Here is a 13,041-nt window from a genome sequence, read left to right as displayed (position 1 = left end):
TAACTAGTGGGTCCAGTTGACCAGTTGACCGGGTCAACTGCTGACTGGGCTGGCCCCGTGCCACTGACATGCAGGCCCCACCGCATAATTAAGCTAATTAAAATGTTTTTTTTTATAATTAGAAGTAATTAGTAATCTGACCTGCCGCTGACATGGGGGGCCTAGCTGTTAATTAACCTCTTTTTAGTTAGTTTAAACTTCTTGTTAGTCCACTGTCTATGACAGGTGGGACCCATTGGTCATTTTGACCTCGTCAGCCATCCTATTGATTGTTGATTTCACAGTGATGTCATGCTGACGTAGTAATTCTTTTCTGTTATTTTAATTAATTCTCGAAAATGTGTACAACTTTGAAAATTCATAGAAAATAAACCGTAACTCAGATAACAATGTTTTCTACATGAAAGTTGCTTAGAAAAACGAGACGACTCCGAATACAAGGTCCATTTACCTATCGGATGCATCTAACTATCTGAACGTGGAACATTCCCCCTCCGATCATCTGTCTTACACAGGTCCAGAACCGGGAAAACATTCTCGGATGATTTCCCATTTCACCTATTTGTGTAGACATACGTTAGGTCACACCCGGCACGTCGTGTTATCTTTTCATGATTAGTGATGCTCTGCTTGCTTATATTTACTGTTTCTTCACCCTCTTCTCTCCGGTATACCCCGAGACTGAAGCTGCCCCTGTGATCGACTATGTCGATGACACTTCTTCCTTTTCAGCAGAGCTTCCAGGCAAGCAAACCCCCCTTGGGCATTCCGATATCACCCATTCCCTTCTCTCTTATGCTTGCATTAGAATCTGCTGCTACTACTATTATCCTATTTCTGCTGCATAGCCTATTTATTGTAACCTATTGTTGTCACCTACCTGCTTATGCTAAACTGTTTAGTATAGGCTGGGTAGAGACCCATCAGAGGCCCCCACTTTGTCTCGACTGCCCCACTGGATTATCAAAAGACCCGATCAACGGGATCGAAGACAAGGCCCCGGCACCGCACATCACCCCCCTTAGTTGTATGACTCTATAGAGTTACTATCGAGTGCCAAGGGTGATACCTCATCAGCACTTCTGATGTTAACCCTGTATAGTAGCTATTTGGTCGTGGTCATCGAGGGTGATTCCTCCTTGTCCACTCCCGATAAAGACTCTGTCGTGCAACCCCTCAAGTGTGGACCTCGAGAGTGATTCCTCCTTCATTCACCTTGACGATAACATCAGATGGAATTCCATAGAGGGTGATTCCTTAGGGTTCCCCTTGGTGTTAGACACACGTTTACTATGGTTACTATGACTTTACACTGAACCAAGTTCCTAAAGACGGGTCAGCCCCAAGGGGTACCCGCGCGAGTTTAATTGCGAGTGATGTGGAGTCGGGTTGACCTGGAAGGTGCCCGCGAGATAAATACAAGGCGTGGCCGGGCATTCTTAGCCCTTGCCGTGAGTCCTCGAGACGGGGCGACGGGGTAACATCGATCATGAGTCTCTGCTCGTTACCGCGTGTTAATAATCCACTACGTTTTGGATATTTGATCTGAGGGGCCCCTGGCCTGATAGCACTAACCATCACGCGGGAATAAGTATGAGCACTCCTCGTCATATGAATAAGCCAAAAGCTCAATGGACGTCAGTGCTGGAGTGGCACGCGCCGGGTTGGATTGGAATGCCTTGCCTTGTATAAGGGGGCTAGGTCTGCTCACAGGCCGCGTACGCAACATGCAGGAGTGCAAAGGGCAATGGTCCCAAGACCCCTGCACGCTTAGAATGTAGATCGGCATGCTGGCCTCTCTGACGAGCCTAGGTAGGACTACGGTGTGTTGATCAGTTGAGGGAGGTCATGACCTGATGGTGTGTCCGGCTGGAGTTGATCAAGCGTGGTGGGTAAGTTGGTGCACCCCTGCAGGGAAGAAAACATCTACCGATAGCTTGTCATACGGTAATGGACGCTCGGAGTCGTATCCTGATCAATCCAACTAGAACTGGATACTTGTGATGAGAAATGGATAGTATGGCTCTGGGAATGCTTTCTCGCAGGTGGTCGAGGAAGGATCTTTGGGCGAGGTTGATGACACTACTACTACTTTACATTATGTTCATCTGTACTCTTCTAAATGTTGCAAGATGCTTCAAGACATTAGTCTTTGATAGGCTAGGCTTTCCACTTCTCTTCTGGCATTCTGAAGTTTAGTTCATAGATACGACCCATTCCTTTCATACAGATGCATACTTACTTTAGATCTGATGTAAGTCTTGCGAGTACTTTGGATGAGTACTCACGGTTGATGTGCCACCTCTTTTTCGCCCATACCTCATTGTTGCGACTAGATGACTGGTCCTAGGAGCCAGACGACACCACTGATGACTACTACTACCCCGAGGGTGCCTACTACTACATGACAGCCGCTGACAACCTGGAGTAGTTAGGAGGCTCCCAGGCAGGAGGCCTTGCCTTTTCGATCGTTGTTGCTTTTGTGCTAGCCTTCTTAAGGCAGACTTGTTTATCTTATGTCTGTACTCAGATATTGTTGCTTCCGCTGACTCTTGTGTATTCAAGCTTGTGCATTCGAGCCCTCGAGACCTCTGGCTTGTAATATAAAGCTTGTATCATTTTAATTTGTGTCTAGAATTGTGTTGTGATATCTTCCCATGAGTCCTTGATCTTGATCGTACACATTTGTGTGTATGATTAGTGTACGATTGAATCGAGGGCGTCACAAGTTGGATGGACTCATTTACCTTCGAAGCTTCCGTAGTTATCTTATTAGATGACCTTCAGCCATATTATTGTTATAATCACTCTTTATGAGGACCTCGATGTAATAAGTGTGTGATTGAACTGTGTTATAATTCCTCGAGTATTGTGTGTGTCAGCATACTGATCCAGGGATGACACTTAAGCACGAAGACAATGATCCATTGGGATCGGGTCGCTACAGGACTCAAGACAAGAACATTTGATACACTGGAGAAGCATGATAGGTGGTGGATCGATGAGCTGCTAGTAGTTCTCTGGTCCATCAGAACGACACCAAATCGAGCTACCAGGCAGACTCCCTTCTCCCTAGTCTATGGGGAAGAAGCATTTATCCCCACGGAACTCATTCACGAGTCGCCTTGTGTGCTTGCATACAATGAAGTAGCACAAGATCAGCACCGGCGTGGCGATGCTGTGCTACTCGAGGAGAACCATATCTGGGATGCTATGTGTGCTCCACGCTACAAGCAAGCCCTGCGTCAATATCATAGCCACATGGTTCATGCCCGGTGTTTTTGAGGAAGGCGACTCGCGTTCAGTCCGCCAAGGGTGCAAAACAAGTTGACACCAAAATGGGAAGGCCCTTACGGGGTAGTAGGAGTCACCAGACCTGGCGCAGTCCGTCTGGAGACCGAAGATGGCATTCAATTGCAAAACTCATGGAATATTGAGCATCTCCGCAAGTTCTACCTGTAAGGCGCAGCTGTTGGGCCCTGCCCGGAAGCCACCCTTTTGTAGAGGCCTTGCCTCAGCTGCATGTAACCCCTTGTACAAAGCCAGGTGCAAGCCTTGAGAAAAAGAGAAATAAACGAAGCGCTGGGGGCCCCCAACAAGTTGCACTGCATGCATAAGCATTTCATAAGCATTGCATGCGCACGTAGATAAGATCACATCTTGCATCATTTCCATCTGCAAGTTCCTACCGAGAACTTGGCCTCTAAAGGGAGATAGAAAGATGAGCCAACACTGCGATCTCCGGAAGCCAAATAGATAAGTTTTATCTCTTGTCCATACATGTTCTATAAGTAAAAGCTTGTGCATAAGAAAACCTCGCTGCTTTTTGAAGCTTAGGTGCTCCCATCCTTTGACTCGTATGTTGCTTCGGTCAGGTTGGTTGTAGTGGCCTTTGATGAAAAAAGATTGGCGGGGGGCTAGTCCCTCATTTATGCCCGGTAGGATGGGTTCCCCAGCAACAAAATAGAAGGTACCGGCAAGATAGCCTGCCGGGGGAAACTTTGTTTATTTAAAGATAAAGAGGCACTCCACCTCTGCATGGACGTATACATGCATGAGTCCCCGACAAGGTTCATCTTTTTCATTAATATGCTGATCAAACAAGTACAAACCTTACATGACGCAAACATCGACTCAAGAGATTACATTATTTGAACTAAAATTTGGCAAATGCCTACAACTTTAAGATTGGAAAAAGATCAATGCCCCGTAATGCCCTTTCTTGTCCCTGTCCTTCTAGGCACAATAGTCGAAGGTGAAGAGGGAAAAAGGAGCAACTGGGCAGAAGCCCAGCTTGACCCTGTCGGGATTCAGGAGAGGTATCCCGATAGGGGCAGGAGGGCATCGACAAAGAAGACAATGGAGAGCATGGCGAAGGCGACCCATCAACCACCACCGCCGGGGCCAGTAGGACACGGCAGGGGCTGACGGAGTTGCAGCCCATGAGGAAGCCTGCCGGGGTCCAGCTGGAAGGCTCCTGGAGGAGCCAAAGGCACCATCTCCACCTCTCCTCCCAACTCCCCGGCAAATTACATTTCCGGAGAGGAGATGCAGATGCAGATGGTGCTGCCGCCGCCTGATGAAGATGGTGCTGCTGATGGTTAGCCGCATTCGGAGTCGTCACCCTTCGGATCTGTGCCATCGTCATCGCCGTCATTGTCCTCCTCATCGCTATCGCTCACGGAGGAGCTTTCGTCATCAGTCAAGCTTTTCGCACAACACCCTTAGCGAACACCTGAGCTCGCAAAAACCTTGACGGACAGGAAATCGTCCTCCATTAACTTAAAATGGAGGAAGTGTCCTACCATCAAGCTATGGGCATGAGCGAAGGTTTTCCAGCCTTGGTGGAAGGTCATCACATCAGGGGCGGGGAAATCTACATCCACCCAAAAGTTGCCATTCCCGCAGCCCGTCACATGCAACATCAACGCTCGTGGATGCTCGAGCTCCATCTCCCTCGCGAATGGAGTAGGAAGACGGAGATGACCGTGCAGAGGCTTGTATAGCCTGATGAAGAACACCTGAGGGTGAGCTCCGGCGTGAACTTCTGAGGGAGTCCTGGATTATGGGGCCCTAGGTGTCCGGGTTGTGTAGGATGGGGCGGACTGATGGGCCATGAAGATACAAGATAGAAGGCCTTCCCCCGTGTCCGGGTGGGACTCTCCTTTGCGTGGATGGCAAGCTTGACGTCTGGATATGTGGTTTTCTTTCTCTGTAAACTGACTCTATACAACCCTAGGCCCCTCCGGTGTCTATATAAACCGGAGGGTTTAGTCCGTAAAGATCATCATAAATCATATAGGCTAGGCAACTAGGGTTTAGCCATTACGATCTCGAGGTAGATTGACTCTTGTAACCCCCATACTCATCCAAGTTAATCAAGAAGGAAGTACCATATTACCTCCATTAAGATTGCCTAAAACCGGGTAAACATCGTGTCCCTTGTCTCCTATTACCCTCGATCCTCAAATGCACAGTTAGGTACCCCCTACCCGAGATCGGCCGGTTTTGAACCGACCTTGGTGCTTTCATTGAGAGTTCCACTATGTCATCGATGGCGGGATCGATGGCTCACCTTGTCATTAATGACAACATTACCTCTGGAAAGGGCCTAGCTCTGGGATAGCTCCTCCTGCTCAGCGGTTTCACCATGGGCGCCCGTGCGGCCTTTGAGCCAAAGGCAGGCCTCAAGATCGCTAAACATCCTCTTCACGTCGGCCTTGAACACCCCGAAAAGATGAATCCGGTAGATGTCTCGTCCTTAAACGAGCTACTTGATTGCATCGCCACCCTGTGAGTTGCAATAGACTACGATCAGATTGGGCTTAAACCCGATCAGAGGGAAATCAGGTCCTCGCCGATCACCCATCTGGTAGTGGTCGTGGAGGACCAAGCCGAGAATACTTTTCCCCCTAAGTTAAGAACAAGCTAGATTCTGATTTCCGAGCAGTGCGAGCCGGATATCCATCTTCGTGAAGAGACCTCATGTCCTTTGAACATAGAATCGGGCATTGAGCCCAAAGGCCGCCAGGACACTCCGGACCCTGGGTCGGTGACCGAGCAAATCCTTTAAACTCTGGATTTAACAATGGGTCAGGGTCGGATTTTAACCCGCCGACCCACCACAACCAATATTCCCCAAGCAATTTAGGCCCTCCAGACGTATGCGACCTAATGTATGTATGGCAGTAACCTGAGGAAACAGTCCACCACTTTTGGGCCAGATTCCTCCTTGTTAAAAACAAGATCAAGGATTGTTGTGACGACGACGCGGTTTCAGTATTTTGTCGCAACTGTACGGACGAGGGAATCCTTAACTCCCTCAACCACCTCCGCACACTACTAGAGAAAAGCCTAGCAGCAGCGCGGGTTTTCGTCCTATCAGTAGCGCTGGGCGATGCGCTACTGATAAGGCGCTACAGCTAACGTATAGCAGTAACCTGCCTCCGACCACGCTACTGCTAAATCGACATAGTAGTAGCGACTTCCTAGAGGAGCACTACTGGTAATTAGTAGTAGTGCTTCTCCCTGCCCGCGCTGCTACTATTATTTCATATTTTATTTCTTTTTTATTTCATGCTGTATTCGTACACCTTTACACAAGTTTTCATACAACAGGAATTTAGAAATTGTTTTTACATCATACTGAGTTATTACATCATGGGGTGAAAGAACCGTGGACTAGTTTCAAGTGGATGGACATCCACTTGAAACTAATCCGCGGTTCTTTCACCCAATGATATAATAAATATCATCATCATCATCATCATCATCTCATTAACAACTTATCCTCATAATACATCATTGTCATATAACACCTCCTCAAGATCATCATTTTCATCAATGAGACATCACATAGCAAATTGGTCACTAGTCGTAATCACAAGTACTCCTCATCATCAACTCTAACACATTGTATCACATAATAAACATATTGTACCTCATAGGACCTACTACATTCTCTTAGGACCTAATATATTCTCTAAGGTAAAATAGCAAAAAACAAGATAGCCCCTGACTCTCCATTATGGAGAATGGAGATTATCCTGTCTCCAATTCTTGCCTTTCGCTTAATGTTACTTCCAAGAACCTCCTCGCGAATGTCCAAACATTTTTTTCCATTCTTTGATTAGCATGTGTTCACCGGTTTAGAAATCTGATATGCACAAGTGAGCTCCTTAGATTGACCTGGCTGTATGTTCAGAAATGCAAGGCGACCATTCTGATACATCAAAGGAGGCACACAATCCATCGGGATTTTTTGTTGAAAAACATAGTAATAACTTCGTAGTTAGCAAAGATGTACTAGTTTTAGAAGTATGCAAAAGATGCATGGATGTCGTAATAGTAAAAAATCTTACCAGGGTATCTCCATAGAAGTTATCGTGGTTCAACACGTGCACTAGTAGCACGTATTCACCATAATTTGGAGGAGTTCGATAAAAGGTATTGTAATTCTCAAGATAAGTACAATAAGCAATCAGATGACTTTTCTCCTTATAAGTTAATTCGGAGCCATCAGTGTAGTGGATTTTGTTTACCATCTTCTGCACATTCTTTGAAGATTCAAAATAAGCTGTCAATGGAAATAAGCTGTCAACTATTTTGAAATAAACAATATAAATTAGTTAATAACTATGTTTGAGAAACTCACATTGCGGTAGAATCGGAAGCGTATCAACAAGGACCCAAATGTCCATATTGTCTTGCTCGATGTCAGGATCACCAAGATCCATGGTGATAATCATACCCTCATAAAAACCATACATTTTGCAAAGTGCTTCCCAATTTTGGCAACCAAAATGGGTTATGCTCTGAGAATTGTACAGATTTACTTCAAAATCGATATCATGATGGGTCCTCAGGTGTATTTTCTTTGTTTGAAAATTTTCATGGTCTTCAAAAGCCATCCTCTCCAAGACATACCGTCTTGCATGGCATGGGATAAGCTAGTTGAATTGTAAAAGATGAAAATTAGATGTTGAAATAGTTGAAGTCATGTAACACCCCGAGACCGATGTGCCAGGTGTCTTCCAGTTATTCGTTGTTGTTGCCTTGTCATTGCTTGCGTGTCATGCATTCCATATCATGTCATCATGTGCATTTCATTTGCATACATGTTCGTCTCATGCATCCGAGCATTTTTTCTGTTGTCCGTTTTGCAATCCGGCGCTCCTATGTCACCCGGTGTCCCTTTCTACCTCTTTTCGTGTGCGGGTGTTCAACATTCTCGGAGTGGACCGAGACTTGTCATGCGGCCTTGGATTACTACCGGTAGACCGCTTGTCAAGTTTCGTGCCATTTGGACTTCGTTTGATACTCCAATGGATAACCAAGGAACCGTAAAGGCCTCGTGTGTGTCATAGCCCCAACACCCCTCCAAAGTGGCCCAAAACCCACCTAAACCTCCTCCATCCTATCGGTCGTACATTGATGACCGCGTGGCCGCAAACCGCACCTCATTTGGAGCTTCCTAGCTACCTCCACCTCTATAAATAGATCCCCTCACAAAAATTCTGGATCCCAACACACCCCCAAACCCTAGTCCCTTCTTCCTCCACGCGCCGGACAAAGTCCGCCGGCGCCGGATGTCTCCGCCCGCCGCCGCCGACCAATCGGGAGCCGCCACTTGTCCCGGTGTGCCCACTTTGCCTGTCCCCACCACCGGCCCGCAGTGGCCCGTGGAGGCCCTCCCGGGCCCAGATCTGCGCCGCCCGCGCCCTTCCTCTCCTTTGCCGCGCCGGCACCCGCCGCCCTTGGCCGGAACCTCGCCGCCAGGCTGCTCCACCGGCCACCCCCGCGCCGGAGCCGCTAGTCAGCGCCCGGATCTTCGACCTACTCCGCTGTAGTCGTGCGTCGGCGACCGCCGCCGCCTCCAAGCTCCCTCGCCGCCCTCGGGTTCCCGGAGAACGGCACCACCCGCCGTCTCTTCTCCGTCCAGTGAGCTCGCGCCACCCCCATTGGTTCTCATGCGCCGGCTGCTATAGTAACAGCGAGATCCGGATCTGGATCTAGATCGGGTTGACTTTTTCTTCCCGAAACCCTAAGTTTTTGCATTCTTCCACATGCCATAACTCTGCATCCGTGGCTCCGTTTTGAGCGTGTAGTATATCGAAATGTTCGTCTCGACGAGTACATCATTTCATCTCATTGCATCATTTTCATTTGAGCTCATCTTGATGCCCGAAATGCTGTTGGAAGAGGGTTGTGTGATGAATTTGTCAGATCTGTTTCAGCAAATGGCCTTTTGTCATTTTTGCCATGATTAATGTGTGTATGCTATGATCCTGAGCTCTACATGTGTTTTGTAGAATGCCATGCCATCTTTACAGGGGTGTATGCCATGTATTTTTGTGATCTATGTCGTGACTAGCACAAGCATGCAAAGTAGCTTACTCAATGATGCTGATTTCAGGGACTTAGAATTTCACTAAGTTCTTGTCCTAATATTGTTTTTATGCCATATGTTCATGTTGTTTCCTAGTGATCCGTGCCTCTTTTGAGGATGATCAGTAAGGATGTCTTGTTAATATTGTGGTGCTCTATCTATCCATGTCTTTGTTTGCATTTATGGAGCACCCTAGCTTGAGTCAATCGAGCTCTACTTTTGCTATAAAATGATCCTGGCAGATCGTTGACATGTTTAGCGATTTTGCCGAGGATGTTTCTATTGATCCATGCATGATATGATGTTGTTCTTGCCATGTCTAGCTTCTATGCCATGTCTTCTTGATGGGTGTATGCTTAGTTTGTCATGCCATGCTTTTTAGTGAGTGCATCGAGCTCGTAAACATGCCTACCTATTAATCTGTTTTGCATGTTCCAGTTGTTCACTAAGTCTGAATCTGTTTATTTTTTTGCTATGTTCACATGCTTGCAATTGTATTTTCTGATCCCTTTTGGCTCAAGGTCACTAAGGTACTTTTGTTATATGCTTAGAGTAGCTTCATGCCATGCCTTGATTTGCCATGATATGTGCCTGTAGCATGTAGTTTTCGTGCTCTAAACATTGCTTCCTGATGATAAATTCCTGACATGCTGTTAATTTCACAAAGTCTGAAACCTGTTAAATTTTTCACTTTTGCCATGCTTGTTTGAACCTGTTAATGAGTGAATTAGCCATAGCTCAGTGTTCGTCTTTTGTCAAGCATCTTGAGTGGATCCCTGCCATGTATTGTTTTGCCATGTTGGAGTGCTGTAGCATGTTGTTCTTGATGCATTTAGTAGGTTACTTGCTGTTTATCGCAGACCAGTGCCATATTTGTTTTGCTTGCCATTTCCAAACCATGCATCCGATTCCGGTGATCTTGTCACATCCCTAGCTTCTGGTAATGCTCTGAGCTAGCTAGTCATGTGTTGCATCATGTTTAAATTTTGCCTACAATTGAAATGGGGATGTTCAAACCCTAGCATTAAATCAACTCAACTAGGGTGAGTTAAAATCTTTTCAATAAACCCAAAAGGCCCCTAAGAAAAGTTCATGATTTCTGGTTAAGGTGGAAACCTCTGCCAAAAATGATGAATATACCCTTAGGTCATTTTTGGATTTTTGAATTAAATCATATTGTATTTGACTTTGGGCATTTAAATACTATAAATAATTTAAATGCTCAAATAAATGTTGGAAATTGATAAGGGTCACTGGAATAATTCAGAAAGCACCCATAATTATTTCCAGGATTTTATAAAATGATTTGATATTAAAACAAATCAAAAACAAATTGCAGAAAATGAAAAAAGATAAAACAGAACAGAATTATAAAAGAGAGAGGGAAACATTACCTGCAGCCCACCTGGGCCACTTACCTGTAGCCGGCCCAGCTCCCTCCCCGCTGGCCCAGCCCAGCCCACCTCCTCCTCCTTTGTCCTCTTCCTCCTCTGCCAGGAGGACGAGCAGAGGCGAGGCGTGGCGCTCGCCGACGCCGCCTCGGCCACCTCCTGCTTCCCCCCCCTAGCCACCTCCTGCTTCCTCCTTGGCCTCCCCAGCGACGCCCCGGACGACGCCACGCGCCTCCCCGACCGCCCCTCACTCTCTCCCGAGCTCTCCCCCTCCTCTGTTTCTCTCTCCCTCTCGTGCCGAGCGCAGCCGTCGCCACCGACGCTGTTCGCCGCGGCCACCGGGCCTCCCTCGCTCCCCCGAAGTGCCCAGGAGATCCGCCTCGACCACCTCTTCCTCCTCGCCGAGAAGCGCACCGCGGGAGCCCCTGCAACGTCGCCACCGCCGTCGTCTTCCACCTCCAGCGCCCGAGCTCGCCTCCGGTCAATTCAGCGCTGCTAGGACCTCCCCGAGCTCGCTGACCTCCTCTACGGCACCGCTGTGAGCTCCTACGCCTCCCCTCCCTCTTTCCCCCTTCGATTGCGCCCTGTAGCCCCGATCCCACCGGAGCCGCGAGCTCGGCTCCGCCGGCGATGTCGCCGCCGTCACTGCAGACAGCAAGGCTCGAAACCGAGCACGGCACCGTGCTCCTAGCATCCTCAGGAGCTCGGCGAGCCCCTTAACCATCCCTCCCGTCCTCTGTGGCCTCGCCCCGCTCGAACCCGAGCTCCGGCCGCCGCCTCGCTCGCCGCCGACACCGATTCCGGCCGCCCCGAGCGCAACTGACTCCACCAGGAGCTTCGGCTCGTCCCCAGCTCCTCCTAGATGCCCTCCGCGGCCCATTTGGTCGCCGGAGTGGCCAAAACCACTCTCGCCGCCGCGTCGGGCTCGCCGGCGGCTAAACGCCGGCAGCCGACTTTGACTTTGACCACGGGTGGGCCCCGGTTGACTCTCCTGAGTCAATGACAGGTGGGGCCCAGCCCTGTTAACTATTAGGATTAGTTTTAATTAATTTTAGTTAAGCTAATCACACTGACATGTGGGTCCCAGTGTCAGGTTTGACCTGGAGGCGCCCTGTTGACCTGCTGACGTCATGATGATGTCAGGCTGACGCAATAAGTATTTTCTGGAATTTAAATAATCTTAAATGATTTAATAATTTCAGAAAATAGCTAAAACTTCAATAAATCATAGAAAATTAACCGTAACTCCAAATTAAATAAATTATATATGAAAAATTATCAGAAAAATTCAAGGAATCCATCTGTACCATTTTCATGCATGTTAGAACAACTTATCACTACTGTTTAGGGCAAATGAAGTAAATGGCATTTGAATAATCACATATGGAGTTTGAATTTGAATCTTGTATTCAAACCAACTTCATTTAATCTGTTGCTAGTTGCATTAGCTCAAACACATTCATTTTGCCATGTCATGATCATGCATCATATTGTGCATTGCATTGATTGTGTTTCCTTTTGTGTTGCCGGTATTTGTCCCCTCTCGATAGACGTGATACCGATGATGTGATCGTTGACACTGATGAAGACTCAATGTTATCTTCAGAAGTGCCAGGCAAGCAAAACCCCCTTGTTCATTCCGATACAATCCTACTCTCTCGCTCCTGCTCTCTTTTACTGCATTAGGACAACACCGATTCAACTGTTACTTGCTGCGGTAGCTGAACCCCTTTATCCTCTGCATGACCTGTCATTCCACAGTAAATAGATGAAACCCACTAGCATGAGTAGGAGTTGTTTGAGCCCTGTTGTGCCTACTCATTCATGCTTGTTTGTCATGCCTGCTACTGCTTAGAGTTGAGTCAGGTCTGATTCATCGGGGATGAATCAGAGGTGTGTGAACATGTCCTACTGTGTGTGAGCTAAGTGTGTGAACACGATTTGGTAAAGGTAGCGGTGAGAGGCCATGTAGGAGTACATGGTGGGTTGTCTCATTGCAGCCGTCCTCAGGAACTGAGTTCTGTGTTTGTGATCCATGATTCAGCTACTACCACGCATTGGGCCCGAAACCAATGGACCCTCTCGGCTTCTTGATCACCCTTGTCCTCTGTCCAGGAGTTGCAAGTAGTTTCTGGTGTTTGTAGTATGCTGGAGGCCGTGCGCAGCGCTGACCGTAGGGGTGGGCTGTGATGCGGTAGGCACGTGGCCGGGTAAACCGGGCGCCCGTTTGGTGTCACGGAACCCTGTTCACATCGTTTGGGG

This window comes from Triticum aestivum, chromosome 4A, assembly GCF_018294505.1.
Source record: "Triticum aestivum cultivar Chinese Spring chromosome 4A, IWGSC CS RefSeq v2.1, whole genome shotgun sequence".
In the NCBI taxonomy this organism is placed as follows: domain Eukaryota; kingdom Viridiplantae; phylum Streptophyta; class Magnoliopsida; order Poales; family Poaceae; genus Triticum; species Triticum aestivum.
The sequence above is the reverse complement of the archived record's forward strand: the minus strand, read 5'-3'. Positions refer to the sequence as shown.